General features: G+C 48.3%; 2 long non-coding RNA genes across 3 annotated transcripts in view; one reads left to right on the forward strand and one right to left on the reverse strand.

Annotated features, from left to right (window-relative positions):
* The window catches only part of LOC147575784 (uncharacterized), a 147,770-nt gene that overhangs the window by 118,783 nt on the left and 2,911 nt on the right, over positions 1 to 26,076 (forward strand). Inside the window, exons 11-12 of one of the 2 annotated variants that reach the window (XR_015241553.1) lie at positions 9,214 to 10,179; positions 10,367 to 12,833. This is a non-coding gene — a long non-coding RNA (uncharacterized LOC147575784). Of the gene's footprint in view, positions 1 to 9,213; positions 10,180 to 10,366; positions 12,834 to 26,076 lie in introns of those variants that run through there. The other variant, XR_015241552.1, reaches the window with a different exon arrangement.
* Positions 6,903 to 9,378, reverse strand: LOC147575788 (uncharacterized). Its single transcript, XR_015241556.1, has 2 exons — positions 8,822 to 9,378; positions 6,903 to 8,057 (listed from the first exon to the last, which is right to left on the reverse strand). It is a non-coding gene; the product is annotated as an uncharacterized LOC147575788 (long non-coding RNA).

Below are 26,076 nucleotides of genomic sequence, written 5' to 3' on the forward strand. Positions count from 1 at the left end.
TCTGCTGTTGCTGTCTTGAAATTCTTAACGACTTTGGAAAAAGGGACTTGCACTTTCATCTTGCACTGCGCCCTGCAGACTCTGCCCACGGGATTCCCGAAGTGCGGGCCCCTCGGGGCTGCTCCCACTGGAGGCCCGGGGATGCGGGCTTTAATCCTGTCATCAGCCATCGGTCATTGGGTAAGGGCTGCTCCTTAACCGTTCCCACGTTTTCCTGGTTCCTTCTGTAGGCAGGCAAAGCTGTCTAATGGCCTACGGGCAATGCTCTGAAAAACAGCCGCAGGTAGTGGCTGTTGGAACTGGAAGCGTCCCGAAGGGATGGCAGGATTCAAACTCAGGGCCACGGTTCTTAATCACTCTTCCTTTGAGAGGTCACAGGGTGGCTTCGGTTCTGCCGTGAGCCCCCGTGTCCTCCAGCCCCACCTTTCCTTCTCTGTTCCTCCTGCTTCAGGTCATGGGTAGGAGGGAGAGTGAAAAAATGGGAAGTGGAGGTTGGCAGTGTGCCAGCTGCTGGGAACGCCGTGATTTACCTTTCCTGCAGACAACTATTCCGGTCTGGGTGGGCCACCCGGGAACTCGCAGGGGCCAGGCTGGAACAGCGTCCATGTGCTAATTCAGCCTTCCCTTTGCTGGCGCAGTCCTCAAAGTTTTCTACCAAAATATCAAATCTATGTAGTTTTCTGCTTTGCCATCTGTGCATTTTTATTTTTATTTATGTTTATTTCTTTATTTTTCTGAGAGCGAGCGAGCAGGGGAGGGGCAGAAGGAGAGAGCAAGAGAATCTCAGGCAGGCTCCACGTCCAGCACGGACCCCGATTTGGGGCTCGATCCCGCGAACCGTGAGATCATGACCTGAGCTGAAATCAAAAGCTGGACACTTAACTGATTGAGCCCCCCAGGCACCCCTCCTGTGCATTTTTCAAGACGCAATTCCTATGGCTTTGGATCTTTGTACTAAGCTCCTCACAATGTGCATTTTAAAGAGATTTTCTTTAGCTTAAAACTGATATTTAACAACCCACTTGTCCCTCGGCAGGATGTGTTTGTGACTGTGTAGACACATCTCCTCTATCTCTATAAGTCTCTGCCTCAATAGGATTAGTTTAGCCGGTCTGCCCAGAATTTTCCCTCCTATGTTAGGTTGTGGAAGCCTTGACTGCAGAAGCCCTCTTTCAAATCACATTCATGCAGCCATTCCCAGAAACTTTGGTAGGAAAAAAGGCACGCAGGCATACAAAATGATCCCCGGAATTGGCTCGCGTTGGCATGCATTTGCAGACGATGGGCCCTAAGTCCTAAGAGCAGGGACTGCCCTTTTCAAAAAAAAAAAAAAATTATCATTCCTCCTACATGCCCAGGGGCTGTAGTGCAAGAGGCACATTCAGTAAATATACTAAATATAAATAAGCAGTAAGCAGGAGGGTGAACTTGCTTTCTGATCGGTGCTACCTGCAATGTTCTGGAAGTGTTTAGACGTCTCCTGTGTACCTGTACCGCGTTTTGAAAAAATGTCCTTTTTGGCCCACTGTGCACCAGCTCTTTAAAAGATCTTGACTTGGAAACTTGGGCTGTTAGTCCCTGGGTTGCCATCCTCAAAGGGGACCCTGCATGGGAGAAGGGTGTCAGCCAGGGACTCTTCTAGAATGCACCACCAGTGAAGTCACCATCCTTTCTTCCCTTTATCTCCGTTGTCCTAAGACTTGTTCCCTTGTCCTCTTCTCTTCCTCTTAGTATATTTGTAGTGTGCTTATCCTGTATTTCAATTAGTCAGATTCATTGGCCTGGGAGAGGTGGGGTGCTCCTTCTGATGGAGGCACACATCTTAGGCCAACCGGCTAGAGACCAATAAGCAAACCACTGCCAAACCTTAGTCTTCTTTGCATGGGAAACCAGCAGAAACAGGTTCTTTTTGTTATTTCCACAAAACGTACATCCCCAAAGCACGCAGAGAAGCCCGCGCTGGATCATAGCATCATCGTTTACTCAAGATGCCGTACAAAAGCCGAAAGAGGAAGGAGTGGACGTTGGGCCATCAAAGCCAAACGCGAGGAATCTTCGAAGGAGGAAGAGGCTAAGCGTGGAGGCGGAGGCCGCCATGACAAGGCCATTATTGGTGTCTTTAGCAAGTCCTGAGCTCAGACATCCTTGTTTATGCCTCCGATGTGCCAGTGACCCCACCTCCTACCATAGCTTGTCTCGGGAGGGACAGAAACCGGCCAAGAGAGCCAATTTCAGAGAGTTCTCTGGGGAAGGAGGGAATGAGTGAGAATCAGGCGTGTGTGGGCGCTGGGGATGCTTAGGTGCAGCCAATTTGGAGCCCCCTTTCTGAACTCATCCCGCCCACTCCCCAATTTCTACTCTTTGTGCCATGCTGTGCAGGATAGAGGTCCCATCTGGGAGGGAGTGTCTGGGACTACCGAAGAGTTACATTATGGTGCAAGGCTTCCAAAGGACCCTCCACACTCCCCCCTTCCAGCATGAGGATGGCTCACTGAAAGGAGCTCAGCATTTATACCCAATTGGGTAATTTACTAATGCTTGTTAGTTTCATATCCTAGGAAACTTTCACTTGCTACCTCAATGAGGACAGTCACAGGCCATTCCCCAAAAAACCATCCCCAGTGAAAAACTACAGACATGGCCCCCAGGACCCCAGAACCCAGTATAGACTTGCATCCATCATTCTCTCTTTCTGTCTCTGTGTCTCTGTCTGTGTCTCTGTCTCTCTCTCTCTCTCGTCTGCCACTTCACTGTGGCTCACCGTCTTACTCTCTCCCACCCACATAACCTCAGAAACTGCAGTTGAAAAGTTTCCATTTTAATTCTGATATTACGAGCCTATGTATTTTGCAACTCTGAATTTTTAGACCGAGACATGGTACTTTCTATTAGACGTCTGATACTTTTTTTTTCTTTCGCCTAATGGACCAAGATGGCTGCAAATATGATACACAGAGTTTAATTAACTCTGCATTTCTTCAAAAGTCAGGGTAACTGTGAAAAGCTGTTTTAATGGGTAGAGCCCACTATCATTTAAGGTCATAAACTTGAGCCTTTGAAAAAATAATGAATCAGATAGGTTCATACCAGTACTGCCTTTTAAGGCACCTTCTTATATTACCAGAATCTTCTGATAATGAGAGAACTAAATGGGATGCACCGTGACACTTTTTACAGCAGCCTCTCCTCGTCGTTACCTGTTATAAGGTCCTTGTCTAATTCGAAGGAGCAGAGGAGGGACGTCCTCTAGGTTGTATTGATTGGCGTTAGTGTGTTTCCAGCTGTCTGATTTGGACCGCTATCTAGACTTCACCAGTGATGCCGTGGAGTGTTCCTATTGAAGATTTAAGAGAAATAGTTTTCTTTCCACCAACATCAGCTCTCCCTAGCCACTGGATTTTGCACGGCTCCTTGGTGCATGCATACAAGTCACCTGGCTTAACAGGTGTTTGCTTTTTGGTGACTTTCTCACTCCTTTCTGGTAATTTCCCTGACAGAGCTTGGTTTCCCCTTCTCTCCCCATGTACAAGGGACACGAGCGCTTGTAGTTGAAAAACTCCGTCACATATATTTGCATGAGTCCTTTTTTGTCTTTCAAGCTACAAGACTTCGATTTTTCTGCAGAATGCTTGCTTTGTTTTAAAGAACTTGACCACACATTGTGTAGGATGTTGCTTGCTTGCTCCTGAGTGGTACAAGGCCCTCAGGGCCTGCCAACAAGACCAGCTGCATAATTCGTAGGGTCCAGTGAAAAACGGGAGGGCAGGCCTCCTTGTTCAGTATGATCAAGAATTCCAGGTTGGTGACCGCCGAGCGCTGGGCCAAGAGCAGTGACCCTGTGCGGATCACATCCCCATGAAGTCTGTCATTCCTACAGAAGTAACTTTTTACGACTAACCCTGAGCAGGATCTGTGACCGCCTGAGTTTTTTCCTTTGCTATGTTTAGCTTGTAAACCGAGTAAGCTCATCCTGTATCTCTCAGTGCTTTGAAAAGGTTCCACTGACTTCTGGCTTCCATCGTCGCTATAGAAAAGTCTATGTCAAGCTACCCCCACCCCCCCAACTCTCTGCTCTTGGATTTTCCCTTTGGCAATTTTTCCTTAAACTGTGTCTAGTTTTGTCTATCTTGCTTTGAACCAGTTTTGCTTCCTGAAATCTGATTTCCATCCTGCCCTAGAAAATTCTCAGCCCCTGTCTTTAAAATATCGCCTCTTGCTCCAGTCTTCCTGGAACTCCAGTGTGATACCTGCTAGAGCTTCTTGTTCATCTTCCATGTCTTCAACTTCTCTTTCATTTTGAAAATCTCTTTGTCTCTGTGCGCCGTACTCCAGGTGATCCCCTTCCAAACCATTTCCTGGGTCACAATGCTCTCTTTAGCTGTCTAAGCTGATCTTTAAAACCCATTCGTTACGTTTTTGTTTTTAATGATGCACATTTCATTTCTAGAAGTTATATTTGGTCATTTTTCAAATTTGGTTTTTAAAATGTTTTCATGTTTATTCGTTTTGTGAGAGAGAGCGAGAAAGCGTGCACGTGAGCAGGGGAGGGACAGAGAGAGGGAGACATAGAATCCGAAGCAGGCTCCAGGCTCTGAGCTGTCAGTGCAGAGCCTGATTTGGGGCTCAAACCCGTGAACCGTGAGACCATGACCTGAGCCAAAGTCAGACATTTAACCGACTGAGCTGCCCAGGTGCCCCTGGGTCTTTTTTTTTTTTTTTTTTAATTTTAAATCGAGTCTGATTATTTGCTTATAATTTTGATCCTCCCTTTTACATTTTTTAAAAAAATTTTTTTTTTCAACGTTTATTTATTTTTGGGACAGAGAGAGACAGAGCATGAAGGGGGGAGGGGCAGAGAGAGAGGGAGACACAGAATCGGAAACAGGCTCCAGGCTCTGAGCCATCAGCCCAGAGCCCGACGCGGGGCTCGAACTCACGGACCGCGAGATCGTGACCTGGCTGAAGTCGGACGCTTAACCGACTGCGCCACCCAGGCGCCCCTACATTTTTAAATTCATTTAGGCATAATTTATAGCCTCTTCTGAGAGCTTCATTATCTGATGTTCTTGGGGGTTCCTGAGGTTCATTACTGCCTGCCGTGTTTGTTGGCTCTGGTTCTTCATGCTCATGTCCCTTGAAGCATTTTGTAGTTTTTGATTGTGAACTTCCATTTCAAAGAACGTGCACTATGGGAATCTTGTGTGGCCGAGGCTGGGGATCTGTTTCCATAGAGAAGTTTCTCATTTGCTTCAGCAAGTGCCCCTGTGATATTACTAGATTGGGACTCTTTTGATGCTATCTAATCAGCATGGACTTTCTAGAACATACAGGTGTGTCAGTTTAAACCCCAAGGCTGCGTGAAGCATGGCCTGTGGTTCTGAAGCTCAAGGTGACTTTGTTCCCTGCCAGGGCTCCCTCTGCACAGGCAGCCAAAGTGTCCGCACCTGCTCCGGTGTTCAGCCCGCTTTGGCCTCAGGGATTTCCTTTACTGATCTCAGCTGTGCTTTTAAAACCGTGTGTGTTATTTTTGTACAGCATATCTAGGTATTTTGTGGCCGGAGGTTTTTCAGATTCTCCTCCATGATAATGCCACAAATGATAGTTTCTGTCATTCCGAATTTCTGAGCCCAGAAAAAGCTTTCTCACCATGATTACATGTTTTGAGATCTCCCCAAACGTTAGAGACGGATGGCGGTGATGGCTGCACAGCATCGTGAATGTACTTAATGCCACCAAAAAAAAAAAAATGGTGAAGCAGGCCAGGAACCCTGACCGAATTCATGGCAATTCTACTGCACTGATCAGAAGACATCCCTTATTTTTGTGTGCAGCTTTTCATTTGGATGGGGTTTTGGTTTTGTTCTGCAGGGAAAACAGCTAACGCACTCTTTGCTAAAAAGGACTAGAGTGCACAAATGGTTGGATTTATTTAGTACCAAAATGTGAGATTAAAAAAAAAAAAAAAACCCTTAGGAATTTGAGGACACTGGGAGGGTTGCTCAGCACTGAAAAGAAAGCTGAGGGAGAAAGGCGTCTCAGTTCTCTCCGCCATCCATGCTCTCTGCCTTTGAGTAAGGCAAGCATTGCTTTCTGTTGTTCCTTTCTCTCGCTGTTGGGTTTCTCGCGCCTCAGAGATCTGCTTTACCAGAAAATGAGAAAGTCTTCGCCCAAGGAAGCATCAGTGTAGTCAAGTCGAATTACTGTAAAGGTTTCATGGCTGAGTCAGTGGGAGGGCGGCCAGTGATCACTTCCTGTCTCACCCAGAGGAGGGAGCTGCCCCGGAAAGGGACGTTGATGCTGGACCAACTTTAGGTGCCTCCTTTACTTCCTCAGGGACCAGCAAGACACTCTCTTTCTCTGCATGGAATGCTCTGATATCCAGATGGGGAAAATCTAACTCCGTGGACCAGGAAGGAAAGCCATTCATTCGTTCATCACTCCTACCTCTTGTTAGAGTGAAGTAAGAGCTTTATGGGAAATGTAGGCAGGAAACTTTCACTATGACTACATATGTGTATTTAACAATTTTTTTTTTTTTTGGATTGAGAATCTTAATTACTCTGAATGCAAAACACTCAATAATGTCCTTTGTCTTTGTTGTTGTTACTGTTCTGTGAACATGTTTTTAGAAAAAACACGGTGCCGTGACATGACCTTTGCTGATGAGGCAATGCTGGGTCCATTTGTTCATTCTTTTTTTTTTTTCTTTCAAATAACATTTGTCCCACATTATATATTAGGGATTTGTACTGGTGCTGAGGGGCTCAAAGGATAAATAATAGTCTCTGTCCTCAAGAGTCTCTGTCTGATGCTTTGTGGAAAGGCCAGCCCACATACAGAAAGAAAATGCTAAACAGAACACAATTCATCTTCAAAGGATCTAATTAAAGAATCAGAGCGAATATTTCCATAACTTTTTTTATTGTGATAAAATATACAGGACGCAAATTTACCACTTTAACCATTTTTTAAGTGGCATTAAGGACGTTCCCACCGTGGGCAACCATCAGCTACCGTCCATCTCCAGAACTTTCTTATCTTCCCAACTGAAAGTCTGTCCCCATGAAACGCTAACTCCCCATTTCCACCCCTCACCCACCAGCCTCTGGCGGCCACCGGTCTCCTTTCTGTCTCTATGAATTTGACTCCTCTCAGGAGCTCGTAGAAGTGGAATCTTACAGCGTTTGTCGTTTGGGGTCTGGCTTCTCCATTACTTTTTTTAATGGAAGGAAATATGACTTGCTGAAAAGAAAATGTCAGCCTTGTCCCTGACTGACTCACCACTTGGCTTGGCCCAGAGTAAGACGGTCAACTTTAGCGTGCTCAGCTCTCTGATAACGCGACCATTTTAGTATCTTTTCTTGAAGACCCCATCACAGTGTTGTGATATTAGTCCATTCGAGTTGATCGACATTATTATAGCCTTAAGAGGCTGCCACTCCCTGGAAACATGTTCCAGCCTCCCCCCCTCAGGGGGTGGTGGAGCGAGGTAAGCAGCTTGCAGGTGGGACCAGCCCCGCTGGCTTCCATGGGCTGCGTGTCTCACAGCGCTTCACGTGTGAGCACGTAGCAAGCCCTGCTACTCCCTGAGCCCGGAGGCCTGCCAGAAACCCAGGCCCCGAGGACTCCCCTCCAGACGTGTGCTCTGAGCCGGGCTGTCTAAACTCTTTCCTCTGGAACCAATCAGACCCTCACCGAAGGGGCCATATCTCACCGACTGCTTTTGAGTCACGTGTCATATTTGAGATCTGCCCTGGGTTGGGAGCTGAAACATTTTGGCTTGTCTCCACTGGAGTCGGGGCAAGGCCTGAAGTCACGAGGAAGGGTGGCTCAGGTTTCCCACTGTGTTTCTGGGGCACGTGGATATGCAGCTGAAATGTTGTACCTTAGGCAGCAAGGGTGGTCTGCCAAGTACGAGTCAATATGGCGGCTCAGCTTCTTGGGGTTCATCTCTTCATGCCAGCAGAGCATAAGGTCCACGAGGGCTGAGCTGATCACCGCCGGATCCTCAGTGCCTTCCAGGGAGTCTGGAACAAAGTGTGACTGTGTCCTACAAACTGGAGGAGGTATCTGTTGTCAGGCTAGGGAGTGCGCCAATGTACGGAAAGTTACGTTGTCAGAAATAAGAAAAGGATACCGCTGATAAATGGACTCGTGCTACTTAACCAAGAAATATTCCCAATGATTGCAGTTCTTTAAACAACTAGAATGGAGACAAAAAAATGCTTTTCTTTTTAAAAAAAAAAAAATTTAATACAGTGTTTTATCCTAAAATAACATTATTTTTAAAAAAAGTTTTTTAAATGTTTATTTATTTTTGAGAGAAGGGGAGAGAGACAGAGTGTGAAGGAGGGGCAGAGAGAGAGAGAGAGAGAGAGAGAGAGAGAGAGGGAGACACAGAATCCGAAGCGGGCTCCAGGCTCTGAGCTGTCAGCCCGGAGCCCGAAGCAGGGCTCAAACTCATGAACCGTGAGATCGTGCCCCGAGCCGAAGCCGGATGCCCAACCAACTGAGCCACCCGGGTGCCCCCTAAGATAACATTATCGATTACCTTTCTTCTTACCAGATTTCACAGAAGCTTCTGGAGGTACCAGTGAAACACTTAGAACTGAAAGAGGAAATTAATGACTTGCGTTTTCAGGATACAAATATCCTGGTTTTCTAGGATGGTTAAACGCTAATACTGCCAGTGAGAATGTGAGGCAACGTTGGTGAAGCAACTGCCGTGTAACATTGTCTTGCGTAGGATTTTATTAGAAAAAAAGAAAAGAAAGCTGAGGTCTTGGAAAATATTAGAAAAGTATCTCTCTGCAGGGCTTACCACATAAGCACGTTGTTCTCATTCCCCAGTGGCTATGGTTGGTTTGGACCGGACAGTTCCGCCTTTGTCTCCAGGGTTTGGGCCTCGCTTCTGGTTTTTGACCACCCGCCAGCCATGCTGTCCTCATGGAAGTCATGCAGTGAGAGCTGACGTGGTCTGAGCTGACTCCTCCGGGGCCTTGCACAGATGTGAGGTCTATCACCAGCACGCCGCTGTCTCACGGAGGGTGCCGGGAAGCTGTGTGGGCGGGCCCAGCAGTGGCTAACGGATAGCCCAAGAACTGAGCCTTCCTCTAAGGTACCCCCACCCCCCGGAAGGTCAGCAAAGACCCCTCGAATGTTTTCTCTCCTTGCTTCTCTCCCCTTATTTGTGTGGTATACATCTCTTTTTAGCTTGCAGGGACCACGCCTAAACAAAGGAGCCAAAGATACACCCAAAATCGAAGCCACATCCCGTGTTCCCCAAAGATGATGGCTTTTCTGTTCCCCGCAGCTCATTACGAGGGCCCCTCACCGGACAATGGATCTCTCTGGGCCACCCAGCCACGCAGGGGATAAGACAGCTTCTGAAATACAGAATATTTTTGGAGCTCTGATCCCGACTCCCACATCCGCAGCCCCTTTTGGACTAGACAGCCTCCTCCTCGGATTCTCGGTGGCTCATCACATCCCTCCATCTGTGACCAGAAACGGGCTGGGGGAACGAGTAGACAGGAAGGCCATCGCCGACCAGGCCCACAGCTTCCGAGAGGGAAAGCGGTTGGAAGCACAGCGGTTTGAGTATCAGCCGTCGCAGAGCAGGGGCTGAGGCAGGCGATGGAGGAAGATGGGAGGTGAAGCTGGCATCAGAGCCTTCCCTGGCGGAGCGATTCCCGAAGACACTGCTGATGAACTGCAGCCTGTCTGGGAGCCCCCCGCCCCGGGCCCCCCGTGCAGAGAAAGGTAGCCGGGGAGCTGTTGCATGGCTGGGGTGCCGTCTGCCCTGACCCCTATCGTTTCGCCTCTTGGCTTGGGTCCCGGCCCCACGGTGGGCCGGTGGCTGGCTAAGGCCACAGATGAGCTGAGTAGCTACACGGTATGGCTTGGGAGCATTTCAGCATGGCGGGAAGGGAGCGTGCTTTGCAGGCGAATGGCCCCAGCGTCCTGGCCCAGCCCTCTCTCCTTTGAAATCCAACTGCATTCTGGCACTTTGCATTACTTAGGGTAACACGGGCAGCAGTAACAAAGAACCCCTCCGATGTCACAGCCTTAGCACTGATATTTACGTCCAGTTCAGGACAGTGGGTGACGGTCCTCAGGTGGCGATTCAGGAGCCCAGGCTCGCCGACCCCTAGGGCCTCGGAGATCTCCGCGCGGCGGGTGAGAGAAAGCGCAGGTTACATGAGCCTCAAACGACACACCTCACTTCTACTCACATTTCATTGTCGGGAGGATGGGGAAACGTAATCCGAGGGAGAACTTCGTGCTGTGGCCGGGAGGGTGCTAGTGTCGCTGTCACAATACTGGGGTAAACTTTCAAAGCTTCGATTTCCTCGTCTGTAAACAGAGACGTGGAACCAACAGCCGAGAGTTACCAGGAAGACGAGAGCTGATGTCTGCGATGCGACTCAGCCAGTGCCTGACGTGGATCGGGGTCTGTGATTACAGCCAGAGGGACAGGGGCTGTCTCATCAGCTGGAGCCGGGGCGATCCAAGCTCATGCCCACGTGTCCATCCTGTGCTTCTGCAGAAAGAGGTTTCTTACGTGAGACTGTTATGCAACGTGCGTGCTGGATCGTGGTTAATAGGGGAATGCTGGTCTCCGTCGTGATGATTATTAGGTAACGTGCATTACGTACTGTGATTATGTTGTAAATGCAAGTGAACCGCTTGCTCTACCGAACGTCCCATGGACTAAAATTCCGGGGGCATCGACGCAAGCTTTGGACTATTTTCCCACTGTTTGCTCTCTTTGAAAAGGCCTTTGTTATCAAAGCGGTAGAGATCATTGCAAAAATTGCCAACACACAGATGGCTCTAAAGTGGAACTTAAAAGCCTTCTCCCCACACTCGGTGCCCCCTCTCTTACCGTCGTTGGATAAGCAACTATCGTTAACGCTTTCGGTAAATCCTTCCAGAAACACTCTACGTTTATACACAAGCATATTTAAGTCCTCTCCTTTTGCACAGAAGCAAATCATGCTAACGTGTTATTCCACAACTCCTTTCTCTTTTCCTCTGCTTCCGCATCTGCTCTAACTCAATAGTATTCCATCGTGGAATGAGCCACAGTTTCTTTAACCAGCGATGAGAGGTTGAGTGAGAAGTAAGAAGGCATCAAACCCCTCTTTTCTCCGTGTGAGTTGATGGCTCACTCCCCACGCTGACCTCCCTACCAGATTTCAGGTGTCCTCTGAAATCACAGTCCCATCCGGGTGCACCCAGGGTCCACGTGCCTCCTACCGGGGCATCCCCTCAACATCCCAGGATGTGAATGGCTGTGGTCCAAAAAATGAGAATAAGGGCCTGGGGGTGGAGTAAGCTGTCAAACGTCTTCAGGAACTCCTTCCTTGTGCCCATAGCCTCTAGCTGGCTTAAAAAGGTAAAACGCTCTTTCTTGTCCCCTCCGGGGCATGGGGTACGCTTGGTTCAACTTCAGAGATCTGGGCCCAGAGATTGGTGATCCGAAAAGGAATCCTACACTGTCGCTCAGGTCATTTGGATGAAGACTTCTTAATGGAGGGAGAAAACCAAGTGGTCCTTGCAACTTTGCGGGTTTTCACTGGGCATTTGGAGATCTCACTGGTTCTGTGTTCAGCGAGGCTGTGAAAATGATTCTGTGCACACATCACTTGTCCAAGCCATGGGGACCCAACCGGCTTCGGCCCTAGGAGACTATCTTCCAGTTTTCAGACGTTCGTGTGCCACCTTCTGATTCCCTTTTTTCCATCTCTGCAGACGGCAAAGCCTTGGAGTCACAGGTTGGGTGTGTTTATATTCTTTGGAATAAACACATCACAATAAATAAACTCCTTTAAAAAAAAAAAAAGGCATGATCGTTGCCCCACCGCATCTTGGCAATTGCTGCCCAAGGGACTCGTAAATCTTTTCGAGGGAGATGTATTCCTTCGGACAATTTAGAAGGAGATTTGTGCTATAAGAAAACAACCTCTGTTGATTCTCCTGCATCAGCACAGGATGATATTTTTGGCCACAGTGATCCTCATGGAATCTTTTTTGCTTTTTCTGGAAAGCAGATAAATGCCTCCCTTCCCAATTACCACTGAGGATAAGTAGTAAAGAGTCAGGGAGCGTCCAGGGACTCCTGCTCTAGCAGATGTAGAGATCTTTTTATTGCCTTCAGTGCACTGGGCCAGGCTCACATTAGTCCTATTTTTAGCCTTTCGGACTGACTTGGTGAATCTGGCCTCCTTTTCCAACGGATCGTATTAACGAACTGCAGATGGGGCCCTAATTGATTCTTTTCTATCACAATCATTTGCAGGCAAATGTCCTCAATGTCTCCTTGGTGAATAGTCACCTAGTTTCTGAAAGCCCTGCTCGGTCTGGGAACAGGTTTTCTCTTTGGCTTGGACACCAGAGGAGAGACTATCCTAGAAGGATTCACTGATGCGCTTGGATGCATACACGGCATCTCTGGCGGGCGTGTTGAGGGTCTGGAATCTCGGCGGTTCTGCGTTCAGTTACACGGAGGTGTTGGCACCTAGCGTCTCGGTGGACCAGGCAAGGGCCGCATTACTGGATGACGTTTAGAAGCATTTCCCCCACCGATTAACACGCTCACGAGCTCCATTAGTCCAGCAGTCTGCCCCAAGTGAGTCCTCTCCTCCCCGCCACACCTGGAGGTATCGCTGTAGGTCGATCCCCGAAGGCATTTTTATTTTATATTCCACAGACTTTTCCTTAAAAGGCTCTCAATTTACTCTTTGGAATTCTGGGAGCAGTCTCCTCCGTGTGACCAAACGCTGGCAGCGGGTCGGGGGGTTAGCACTGTGTTCTTTTTCTTTTAAAGTTTATTTATTTATTTATTTATTTATTTATTGAGAGCGAGCGAGCAAGGGAGGGGCAGAGGCGGCGGGGGGGGGGGGGGGGAGAGAGAGAGAATCCCAAGCAGGCTCCACACTGTCAGCGCAGAGCCCGATGCGGGGCTCGAACCCACGAACCATGAGATCGTGACTTGAGCCGAAACCAAGAGTCGGATGCTTAACTGACTGAGCCACCCAGGCGCCCCTAGCATTGTGTTCTAATATAAACGGGGGTGTGAGTTTGCACGCACAACAGTGCAAGGTGCTGTCCGTCCACACCGAGGGAAGCCACAGATGGCACTGACACAGAATCGCTGCTGAGTCAGGCGGGGCACTTACTCAACCGACTGGTGCAGAGAACCATAGGGAGTGATGAAGGACAACACTTCAACCCTGTTCATACTCCAAACAAACATCTGTCTGTTTTCCGGTGAGTTACAATCGATCAGTCAGTCAACAAACCAAGAAATGATGTCACGGATGTTTTCTAAGACGCCAGACGCCGTGTTAAGTGCGTTCCATCCTGACTCCATAGCAGCCCCTGTGCAAGAACGTGGTGACTTACACGTTCCCATAGCAGCCCTAGAAGCTCTGTGCTGTTTTCGTCCCCACCTCACAGATGAGGAGACAGCCTCACAGAAAGCACCGATCGGGGCTCATCAATCAGACAGCCGGATTTATCCAGCTCGGTGCTTCATCCAGGGCACCAGTGTTTCCTCCGTCACACGGAGGGTCTTGATGTCACCCAGGATGCACATGGTCACATCCGTTCCGTGTCGGATGCTTTCAACCAGGAGACAATTTATGTGTTGATCTAGTTAAACGTATAATTTGAAAGCCAAAGCTTCTATATAAAACATCATAGCCTCGTTTTCAGGTCTGACAACTTTTACTATATTATTATCTGCCCTTTGGGTTATTTGAGTGCCTGTCCATCATGGAAATCACAGAGTTACCTTATTTTATGTTCAGGCACTGACATACGACATGATTTTAGCTTCACGTATGCATAATGATTCGATATTTGTATGTATTGCGAAACGATCACCACAATAAACCTAACTCACATCTTTCACCACACATAATTACAGAGGTTTCTTTTTTTTTCTTTTTTCTTGTGATGATGGGAACTTTTAAGACTTATTCCCTTAACAACTTTCAAATATGCAGTACAGTGTCATTAACTGTAGTCACCATGCTGTACCTGACATCCCCGGGACTTAGAATAATTTTAACTTTCGGAATTAAGGACTCACGTTGCCCAAATACGTTCTGGGCCGTCCCTCAAAAGGGCCAAACCCCAGCCGTCTTACAGTTCACTTGATCTTTTAGAACGTCTCCAAGCTGACAGATTTGACAAAGCACATCAGTAGTGAGTCTCGCTGGCTTTGGGATTGGAAGTTGCCGTCCGAGAGTGTTGTGGTCTGTGGACAGTCCAGTCTGCTCTCTTCAGGGAGAGTGTAGACAAGGCAGGTGGACTCCACCGTTCTCCCCATTTCTTCCTTGTGGCTTCCAAGCCCACTTCTATGGCCTGGATTATTGCATTGCTACCTAAGGAAATGCGGGGTCCCCACCAAGAAGTGAAGTCATTTTCACTCGTACTGAATTAAATTATTGGGGTGCCCGACAGTTACGTATTCTGTGACCTTGATTCCCCCTAGACACCGACATCCCTGAAGTCCCTGCAAAAAAGACTCTGGGAAGGCACTCGACTCCCTGGCCTCTTTTTCATCATCTCTAAATGATGACACTTAATGAGCTAATATTTTGTGGTTCGGCGGAGTTAGGAAATTTCCAATCTCTGCTGATAAAGGAGTTAATTATTTTTCTAGCACATGCTGGCTTGAGAATTATAGTTGACCTCAGTAGATGCCAGTTAGGAGGGAGGGGGCGGTGATGGCAGAGTTCAATCGTGGGTCTATAAGTACTGAGTGATAGGCTTGATTCCTATCACTTAGCCTTAAAAGATTTTTTAAAGCTCACAATTGGTTTTCATTTATTTGAGACAAATCACCACCATACATCCTTATTTTTTTAATTCTATTTTAGAGAGAGAGAGAGTGAGCAAGAAGAGAGGGGGCAGAGTGGGGGAGAGAGACAGAATCTTAAGTAGCTCCATGCTGAGCAGAAGTCGATCCCAGAACCCTGAGATCGTGACCTGAGCTGAAATCAAGAGTCGGATGCTCAGCTGACCGAGCCACCCAGGCGCCCTACATCCCTCTTTTTGAAAAGGATTTTCTTTGGCACACATGCTTCCTTCAATTTGCTATTGGAGTTGAGTCCCTTAACCAATGAGATCAGTCAGTGGTGCTTCTCATGCACATTAAATTTTGATCAAAGAATGTCTCATACCGACCAAGGGTCTCTCTGCCCCCAGATGAACCTTCCTGTTTGGGCAGGTCATCTGTCTTTGCCAGTCGGGGGGTGGGGGTAAAGATGCTGAAGAAGGAAGGAGAAAAGTGCCCAATGCCTCAGGTTTTGTGGACTCTCCCCTTTGAAGACAGGAAAGGGCTTTGCAGATTAGGATCAGCGTTCAGAGTGACCTCTCCAAGTCTGTGCGATTAGGACAGCGGCGTGTAGGATTCTGAATTAACTGGACCAAAGTTAAAATTCCAGGCTGGCCTCTTACAAGCTCTTTGACTCTGGGCACATTTCTTATATTTGCTGACCATCAGGTTCTTCATCTGAAAAATAGGAGATGACCATGTCTGTCTCATAGAGTTGCTGTCACCTGAAATGAAATAAAGTAGGAAAAAGCACCTTGCACAGTCTGGCGTATTGCCAGAGTACTGGAATATTCTCAGTCAACATCGGTTCATTTCCCCTCCGCTTGCAAAGGCAAGGAGACCTGCCTTAAAAGTCAAGTCCCCTTGCGCAAGCCCACGGGGCAAGCTGGGTTCGGGTGGAGACTGCCAGTGCTAAAACAGCACCTGTCCCTAAAGAGGATTATCCAGACCTAAACGTGCCGCCCCGGATGGTGCTGGCTGCTTTTCAGCTTCCGAGCAGCCAGCATCCTGACCGTGTTGGGGTTGGGGTCCTGACCTGTGATTTCGTTTTCTTGTTGGCGGGGGGGACGGACCGGACTGTCCCCAATGCGCCCGCGGGGAGCTGTCCAAACAAAGTTGAGAGACTGGGCTGTGATCCCCAGGGCAGGGCGGTCTCTCTGTGATTCTCCTGCTTCGATAGCAGGAACAATCCGTCAGTCAGTCAACAAACCAAGAAATGAAGTCATGGATGTTTTCTAGATGCCAGACGCCGTGTTGAGTGCTTTCCATCCTGACTGCATAGCAGTCCCTCTGCGAGAACGTGATGACTTGTACATTTCCATAGCAGCCCTAGAAGCTCTGTGCTGTTTTCGTCCCCACCCCACAGATGAGGAGACAGCCTCACAGAAAGCGCTTACAGTTTACAAAGCATTTAAATAAAGCATATATATATTTTTAGGATAAGAGCAGCAATATAGTAGTTGGAAATGGGGAAAGTAACAAAATTAAAGAAGGAGAAACCAAAATGACCCTTAATCCCATGATTTGGTGAAGCCACTACACCCATACTTTTTTTTTTTTAATGTTTATTTTTGAGAGAGAGAGAGAGAATGAGAGTGGGGGAGGGGCAGAGAAGGAGGGAGACACAGAATCCGAAGCGGATCCAGAATCCAGTTCCAGGCTCCGAGCGGTCAGCACAGAGCCCGATGCGGGGCTCGAACTCGTGAACCGCGAGATCATGACCTGAATGGGAGTCGGAACACTTAACCGACTGAGCCGCCCAGGCGCCCCGGCATACCTAAATTCTTTACGGGCTTTTGTCATGCTGTATTTTCTTGATCAAGAAGTGGTAAACATACAACCATTATCACATGTGAGTCTGCCATATTTTGGGGGGTCTGAAAAGAGGTCCCCTATTTGAGAATATGGGAGCTGCTAATACAGAGGAGAGCCAAGGTGCATACAGTGACAAACCCTTGAAACGCCAGGCCCAGCGGGGCAGAGGCCTGCATCCCGGGTGGGGTCACACGGCAAGAGGATCGTAGGAATGAGGACGGGGTTCTGTGTGACGAGGGCTGGGGACAGCTCACTCATCTACGAGCTCTGTGGTTTGGCATCATGTTTATGAAATACCTGCTTCATTTGTTGATTTAAAAAAAAAAATGTTTATTTAGGGGCGCCTGGGTGGCTCAGTTGGTTGAGCGTCCGACTTCAGCTCAGGTCACGATCTCGCGGTCCGTGAGTTCGAGCCCCGTGTCGGGCTCTGTGCTGATGGCTCAGAGCCTGGAGCCTGCTTCAGATTCTGTGTCTCCCTCTCTCTCTGCCCCTTCCCTGCTCGTGCTCTGTCTCTGTCTTTCAATAATAAATAAACATTAAAAAATTTTTTTAAATGTTTATTTTAAGAGAGAGAAAGAGAGAGAGAGATCAGGAAACCGACAAAGAAAGAATCACAAGCAGGCTCTGTGCTCAGCCTGGGCTCGAACCCAAGAACATGGATCACGACCTGAGCCAAAATCCATTCCAGAAGCTTAACCCGATGAACCGCCCACAGGCCCGTAGTTTGTTGATTTTTAAAATGAGCTTTTAGTAGGGCGCCTGGGTGGTTCAGTCAGTTAAGTGTCTGACTCTCGATTTCAGCTCAGGACACGATCTCGAGGTTCAGGAATTCAAGCCCCGCGTCACGCTCTGTGCTGATAGCGTGGAGTGTGCTTGGGATTCTCTCTCTCTCCCTCTCTCTTTCTGTCCCTCAAAATAAATAAACTTAAAAAAAAATAAAATGAGCTTTTATCTAAGTTCATTTTCACGCTGCCTAGACCCAGTCTGTTTGGACAGCCAGCCCAGTAGAAATGGAGGCACTGATGGGTTTTGTCCCTCTGACCCTTCAGAGGGGAAAAAAATGATATTACCTAACGTGATGGTAGGAAGCAGTTCCCCATGCCCTTTCTTAGGACAAGGAAAGAGGCCACCAAATGGAGTATCCAGGCACCACTGTGTGTCTCCTGGGGGGGGTGGGTCCCCCCCCAAGCACCCTTTCACCTGTCACCTGGGACCCTTCCCTTGTGTCAGATAGTTTCGTGTTCCACGCCTATTCACTCTGCCAGATTTTAGGCTTTGTGCACGCAGGCTGTATCTGCCTGGCCTTATTTCCTGGGTCCAACATAGGACATGTTCAAAAATATTTGTTGAATGAATAAATCAGTCAGTGAATGAATATATGCAGTGTTAAGTATGATTTTGACTTTCTAAGTTAGAGATTGAAAAAGTATTAAGGAGATTTTTAAGCCCAGATCACTATTTATTAAATATGCCCACTCAGTCCATTTAATTTTTTTAGGTTTATTTATTGATTTTGAGAGAGAGAGAGAGAGAGCATGGGTGTGCATGACTGGGGGAGGGGCAGAGAGGGAGAGAGAATCCCAAGTAGGCTCCTTACTGTTAGCATAGATCCCCACCCGGGGCTCGAACTCATGAACCTTAAGATCATGACCTGAGCTGAAATCAAGAGTCAGACCCTCAACCGGCCACCCAGGCGCTCCAAGTCAATTTTCTTTAATTGCCTGCGTGGAATCATAGAAGGTCAGAGTGTTAAATGAAAGACCCTGCTTCTCCCCCTTGATTATAGAAACAACATATGCCCATCGTAGAAAAAATAAATTAAGGAGATAAGGAAACGCTTCATAAGCCACCTCCGTGTGTTTCCCAGCACACGTCGTTTCTGACTCCCCCCTGTGTGTGTCTGTAGAGTTTCAGGGAGCCCCCGGGCCGTTTCTCTGCCCTGCTCTGCGCAGGAGGCTGACCCATCATGGCAGATGCCAGGCTCCTCTGCACACCCTAGCCCAGCTTCCTGTTATGTGCCACCAACGTGAGGCACTGGCCGGAATGAAGCCCGTGGAAGGAAGAGAAATCAGTACACTCCTCCCCAACGACTTCCCAGTGGTCGTCTGTCCGTCCTGACTTCAGTCCCTGCCTCTGGCCTCGCCGGCACGGCTCCTGTCCTAAGCAGGCCCAGGATACACTATCCCCTCCTTGTTCTTCATGCTCATGGGGTCATTGCCTCTCCCCCCCCCCCCCATTGCTTCCCCCCCTGGTCTGGGTGTCACCAACCCGTGTGTTCACTGAACTGTCCACAGCTCTTAAATTGGTCCCTTCACTGAAGCCCCCTTATAGGAGCCGCATGGGATGGGCTGTGTTTCTGGCCTGATTAAAACAATACGCACCTGTATTTACATAAATGGTGACGGGCTATGCATTCTATCTGGTTACCTGCTTTTTAAAATTACCTTTTTTAGAGAAACAGAGAGCGAGCATGAGCAAGGAGGAGGGGCAGAGAGAGACAGAGAGAGAGAGAGAGAGAGAGAGAGAGAGACTCCTAAGCAGGCTCCACGCTCAGCTCAGAGCCCGATGCAGGGCCCGATCCCACGACCCTGGGATCATGACCTGAGCTGAAATCAAGAGCCAGATGCTCAACCGACTGAGCCACCCGGGTGCCCCTGGTTACCCGCTTTTAAAGTCAACAATACTCTGTAATAGGAATCTTTTAATGGCAGTAGATACAATTAAGTTTCCGCATTATTCTACTTGTTAGGATTTTCAGTGGGATCTAATTAAATTCCATAAGTATGTATTGAGTTTCTACCCTGGGTAAGATATAGTCCCTGCCCTTAAGTGGGGCGGGGGGGGGGGGGAACAATGCTATGTGGGCCTTAAGACAAGCTAACTGTGTGGAAGATAGGAGGTGTCATAAAGGAGATACTAGCTAAGAGCCGTAAGAGTTCAAAGGAGAGAGTGTGGGTCATGCTGAAAGGCTTGTTGGAGGAGGCAGTGGCCAGGATAAGCCGGGGGTGGGGAGCACCTTAAACCAAAGGGAGCGGGAGCCTGGAAGACACCCCAGGCAGAGAGGGTGGCCAGACCCAAGGCTTGGAGCTGAGAACTTACAGGAATTTTTTTGAGCCATGAAGAGTCTGGTTCAGCTGAGAAGAATGGAATGTTCTTCCAAAGGTACTTTGTTCATCTCTTCTTTAAATTAATTTTTCTTGAATGGATATCATTTTTCCTTTTCCCTTCTAGATTATAGCCTCCTTGAGGCCAAGGACCAGTCCTTCACACCCTGCTGTAGACCTTATGCTTAGAATAGGGCAGGGATTCCCGGTAAAAGTTTGTCGAGTGAATCTGAATAGATAACCCTACGATGGGAACGGAAATTTGTTGTCAGCTCATGGTGGGTCTTGGGGGCCGGGCTGAGTGGTTTGTGGGAAATGCTCTGGACCTGTCTCCTTCTGGTCATTTCCCGCCCCCAACTCCTTTCAGAGACTTCTCGCTCTTTTAGACCTAAATGGAATCACCGATATGAAAATGCTTTTTGGACAGGGACGCTATCTCCCAAGAAGATGCGTCCCATTTCCCCATGTCTTCCTTCTTCTACGTGTGGGTCAGGGGTAGGAAGCCCTGACTCATGCTGCCCAGGGAAAGAGGTTGCAAATTGTTTGGCCAAGAATCAGGCTGGCCTTTGAAACGGAGGGCAAAACAAGAACTCAGGTTGGCTTTTCTACCAATATTCAAAGTCCTGAGCCCCTTCTCCTTTGGCCAACCCAAGAAAAGCCAGGAAGTGCCAACGTTTGCCCTATCTATCCCTCCACATCCTGCCTATGTGACTTGGTAGCTTGAAGGCATTGATTGTTGGGCAAGGGAACGTGACCAGGTTTGGGACATCTGTGCAGCGCGTGCGTATGTAGTGAGGGGGCGTCGATGATGGTGGTGCGCAACAACCACAATAACGAAACGGCAGAAGAGACGATTTATGTGGGCGTGAACATGAGCTCCGCCGCACACTGACTGCGTGTGTGACTTTGCCATGAGGCAGCTTACCTTTCTTTTTTTTTTTTTTTTTTTAAATTTTTTTTTTAACGTTTATTATTTTTGGGACAGAGAGAGACAGAGCATGAACGGGGGAGGGGCAGAGAGAGAGGGAGACACAGAATCGGAAACAGGCTCCAGGCTCTGAGCCATCAGCCCAGAGCCCGACGCGGGGCTCGAACTCCCAGACCGCGAGATCGTGACCTGGCTGAAGTCGGACGCTTAACCGACTGCGCCACCCAGGCGCCCCGGCAGCTTACCTTTCTTAGCTTTCTCTTCCATCGGTAAAGTGGAGGCGGTGATATCTACACTCACAAAGTTGTGCAAACACAGAGGAGAACGGGCAGACGGAAACACATAGCTTGGTGCAGGGACTCGCCGTATTTTATTCGTTGCCTCCCTACACGTCAGTACTCTATCTTCTCTTTTTTTCTTTTTTGATGTTTATTTATTTTGACAGAGAGAAAAAGAGGGAGAGAGCATGCACAAGTGGGGGAGGGGCAGAGAGAGAGAGAGGGAGAGAGAGAATCCCAAACAGGCTCTGCGCTGTCAGCGCGGGATCAATTCCATGAACCATGAGATGGTGACCTGAGCAGAGATCAGGGGTTGGATGCTTGGGGCGCTTGGGTGGCTCAGTCGGTTGAGCGTCCGACTTCAGCTCAGGCCGTGATCTCACGGTTTGTGGGTTCGAGCCCCGCGTCGGGCTCTGTGCTGAGGCTCGGAGCCTGGACCCCGCTTCAGATTCTGTGTCTCGTTCTCTCTCTGCCTCTCTCCCGCTCATGCTCCGTCTCACTCTGTCTCTCAAAAAAAAATGGAAAAAAAAAATTGGAAAGAAAAGAGTCGGATGCTTAACCGACTGAGCTACCCAGGCGCCCCTGGGCTCTATCTTTTCTATTCCAAACTTCATTGGGACAGACTTTTATATTTCTCTGTGAAGGATTATCTATTAATATCATGTGCGGTACAAATTTTCTTGGAAGTGTGTGGCACTTTGGATGTAGTTGGGGAGAATTCTCCATTGCCTCTTCATCTCTGATCCCTAAGAAACAAAACAAAACAAAACAAAACAAAACAAAACAAAACGACCAAAAAGCAAAACTTGGGCGTCTGGCTTCCATTCTGAAGCCAGCTGTTCTGTTAGCTGGTGTGGAGTGAAAGGCACGCAATGCAGATGAATGGCCCTCCTGAAGCATGTAATATGCTTCTCGGGGAGGAGAGATACTTTGAATGAAACCAGTTTGCACCACGGGACCTCAGGGTGTCCTATTATGACGGTCTCATAGACATCCAGGAAAACCTGTTGACTGTTGAAAAGCCAGATTCTAAATACTGTTTACTCCCGAATAATTTGTAATTCCTTTCCCAGCTCAAATAACCATAAACTCCTACAAAGTGGTTTATAAACACTCATTAGAGTATTACAAAAGTCCTTTGAGCTCCACGTGATTATCTCCATTTGGCAGTTGAGTAAACTGAGTCACAGAAGTTGAAAGATCTGCTCGAAGCTCTGCCAGGAGCAAAGACGGGGCAGGGCCAGAGCTCAGACATCCCGGCTCCTCACCCGGTGAGTGGTTCCACAGAACGTGCTGGAGGTGGGGCACGTCCAGGCTCTTGACCTTTCAGGGTCCCTCGGTGCCCCGGCCTTCTGTTAACCCATTGTCTGGGACTGACAGAGGTCCCCTGGCTCCTGAGCTGCCACTGTCCAGGAGCAAAGGCTTTGCTTTGAAAAGGCCATCAAAACATGTGTCCAAAACCCACCGTACGTTCTGGCCTCACCTTTCCCAATGCCTGCTTGTAAATCGGGCCACAGAGCAGCAGAGAGAGTAGTAAGACGTCGGTTTTCTGCTTTTCCTGAAAAGCTGAAAATAGCCAGGGTTAGCGGGGTGTAGTAAACATTTCCTGCTTTCGGGCTGCCCTCAATTTAAACCCACTTCTTATATGTAGGTTCCACTGTCCCCCAGGGAGAAAAGAAAGTGCCAGCTACTTGCTCTCCGAGATCCCTGGCCCTGGGGTGTGGGCACAGGACCCAGGTTCGGCCAGCTGGCAGCGCTGTGGGGGACTCAAGTGAATGGTAGGAAGAGTGGACTTGGTCCAGTGGTGGGTGGTGATCCCCACCCCACCCCCCCACCTGTTAGTGTTAGGGCCGTGGGGCCAGCAGGTTGGTCGGGGTCCCGGGGAGGCAGCTTTACCACCAGATTGCTGCTGTGTTGACCTTGGCTGTGGTTAAAACTGTTGGCCCGGGGTGCTCTTTGCTTCCCACTCATTTCTGGAAACTTCTGGATTGTTTGTGAGTTAGCAGTTCTCCTTCCAATAAGATGCCTTCCTGAGGTACACCCGAGTCAGGAGTTTTGTTTGTTTGCATCTGGCTGGGAACAAGTTGCAGAACGAGAGAGTTTTCCCTTTTCCTTTCCCCCTCACGTTATTGAGAGATGGGTTCTCAGACTCAGATGAGACCATCGGTATTGCAGAGACAGTCAACACGCCATGATACGGAAAGCCTCGAAAGGTCCGGAGTTGATGTTTGAGGGTGATCTAGCTCATCAGCGACATTGGTTGAACCCACATCGGAAACATTGGTTGGCACATGGCCATCACATCACGTGGTGACGACTCTTACGTCATCACCATGACCAGCATCTCACCAGCATTGCTGTCCCTGACACTCTCACCGTAATGGTTGTGACTTAGATCCGCACCGTGTACCCATTCGCCTCTCCCCCAGGCACGCCATCCAGGGTCCTTAGGCAGCTCGGATGTGGAGTTGAGGAAGGGCTGCACATGGGGAGTGAATGCTTTCGTCTTTCCCGCTACTTGGGGGGGGGAGGGGTTGGCGACGGCGCTGTCTGGGGCACCTGGAAATCTTAGAAAACAGCGTTTTTCCCTACCCCGGTGGCAGTGGGCAAAATGCCTCTTACAGACTCACAGAAGAAGAGAACACTCAACAGAATTTTTGTTGAGTGCTTTTTATGTAAAACCTCATTTAGTCTTCCTAATATCCCTAAGAGGGAGGTGCTATTATTATCCCTAAATTACATGTGGGGCACCTGAGGCACAGAGAGGTGAAGTGACTTGCCCGGGGCTCTTTACTACCAGGCATTGGGTAGATGTCCACATGCTACAGGGTGGCTTCCAAAGCTAACTCTTTATCACAACTCCAAGGAAAGATGACAAAAACATAGACTTCCAGGGCCCACAGCCAGAGATTTTAATTCCTCAAATCTGGGGAGGGTGAGGGTTGGGGTTTAGAGAGGGAACTGCTACCACGCCTCCCAAGGGATTCTGACGGGATCTGTCCATGGGCGGGTATTGGACAACCACTGGTTGACCCAGGGCTTATGTGGCCACTCCCCTTTCCGTGTGCTTGATGGAGAATACCTATTGATCGCTGAACTCTTTCCTGACTTGGCCTCAGAATCCTTCCCGATGTAGGTAGTAACTATCAATCACTAGCAGGTGGCTTCAAGACAAAATCAATTTGTCATCTTCAGCCTACGGTATCCAGGAGGGGAAGTGAAGGGGCTGAGTTTTATCACCGGCCGCTAACTCACCAAAGAAGGAAAATAATGAGATATTTCTGTGCCCCGGGTTTCTTTCTGCTCTGTCGTGGGGAGATGTTATAGAACTTTTCATTTTTGGCCTGGAGAGGGTGGATTCTTATCTCTAAATTGCTCTATTAGTTTAAGATTATGCTGGCTATTTTAACATTTTATGACATTTTGTGACATATTACAACTGTCACTGAAACGGTTCTGAATTTGAGCTTTTTTTCTTTTTTTTTTGAGTCATCCAAATGACCAGCTTCTACCCCGTGAATTGGATTAGTTTACATACACAGGATCTATTTGTTAGGATGGGTCTAAACACTGACTCAGTTTTGCTTGATCAGCAGCAGGACAATGGGGAAGGGGTTCTCTTCCATCCATTCCTTAAGGTTCCAGGCTGATGAAGTCTCTGCCATCCTCGATATGTGGGTTCCAAGATCAGGCACCTTGGGTGTTCAATCCAGGAGGTTGATGGTACTGAAAGACAGTGGAGACTTGCCCAGGAAAGTTTAGCGATCATTGGTTGGAAGTCACATTCTATTGGCCAGAACCAGTCACATGGCCTTAATTAACAGCAAAGGAGGCTGGGGAATGGGGCCTGGCTTGCCTGGGAGCAAAGGGAGATGGGTTTGGTGAACAGCTACCAGAGTCCCCTTGCGAGCCACGAGGGGATGTAGGTGTGCTCAGAAGGAGCGAGTGAGGCCCACACAATCCAGAGTGGGCGGTGCTTGGGCCAGTGGTACCTGGTTTTGTAACTGACGGATAATTCCCATATTGGACAACTAAAATGCGTTCAGTGTGACAATTTTCAAATTTCAAATAGTAAAAAACCTGAAACCAACCAACCAACCAAACAAACCAAGAACAATGAATAGAATTTTTTCCATCATTTTAAGAATCTCTTGTGACATTTTTTGGAGTTCTTTATATATATATTCTATATACATATATATATTATATAGAATATATGTATACATATATATGTATATATACACACATATATATGTATGTATATACAATATATATACATATATATGTGTATATATATATATATATATATATAAAATTTTAGAAATGCTTGTCCAGCTCACCTCGTGGTTTTGTTCATTAGCTGTCTGTCTCCCAAACTGTTTCCTTGGACTCTAAGGGAAACCTACCCAAATCTGTCCTAGCCTTCCCCATATTCTGAAATAAAGACGAAGAATGCATTAAAATTTCTGGTTCTGGACAAAAATGTTGGCTTGAACCCCCTTTTTGAAAGTCAGTGTCCTTGGTCCTTAAAGTGGAGGCTCTGGGCTTAGATTCCCCCCCCCCCCCCGGCACTCCCCCCCTCCAGTCGTGGGTCCTTTGCAAGTGTATTAATGGGCTCATGTCTCATCATTCTAATTTACACATGAGGATAGCAGTAACCACCCCTCAGCACCGTGAGGGGATGCAGGGGAGAGATAGGAGAGCATCGGGTGTGTCTGATGTACAATAAGCATGAAAACTACTATTGTTAACTCCAGGGTCCATGAGCCACCCACTGGAGTTCAGCTGTGTTGGGCTGTGTGGGTAAAATTCACACGGATGGATAAGAATCTATACATTCAAGCTCAGGGCAAAGGTGTGGTCGGGGGGCGCCCTCCCGACGGCCCAACACAGAGGCGTCTCCCAGACCCCTCCCTTGAAACAAATCCCGCAAGCTCTCAAACCCTCACTGTGCCGTGACTCGGTTTCCCCCCCGATAAAAGGGGGACACGACGGCAGTTCTAAACTTGTTTGCAAAACCCGTTGAGAGGCTTGAAATAAAAGTGGTATTTAGTGTGAGTTCAAAGCGTTATGCGATTATTTTATTGCCCCTTTTATTCC

The sequence above is a fragment of the Puma concolor genome, chromosome D2 (genome assembly GCF_028749965.1).
Source record: "Puma concolor isolate L17-30 chromosome D2, mPumCon1.1.hap2, whole genome shotgun sequence".
Lineage (NCBI taxonomy): Eukaryota > Metazoa > Chordata > Mammalia > Carnivora > Felidae > Puma > Puma concolor.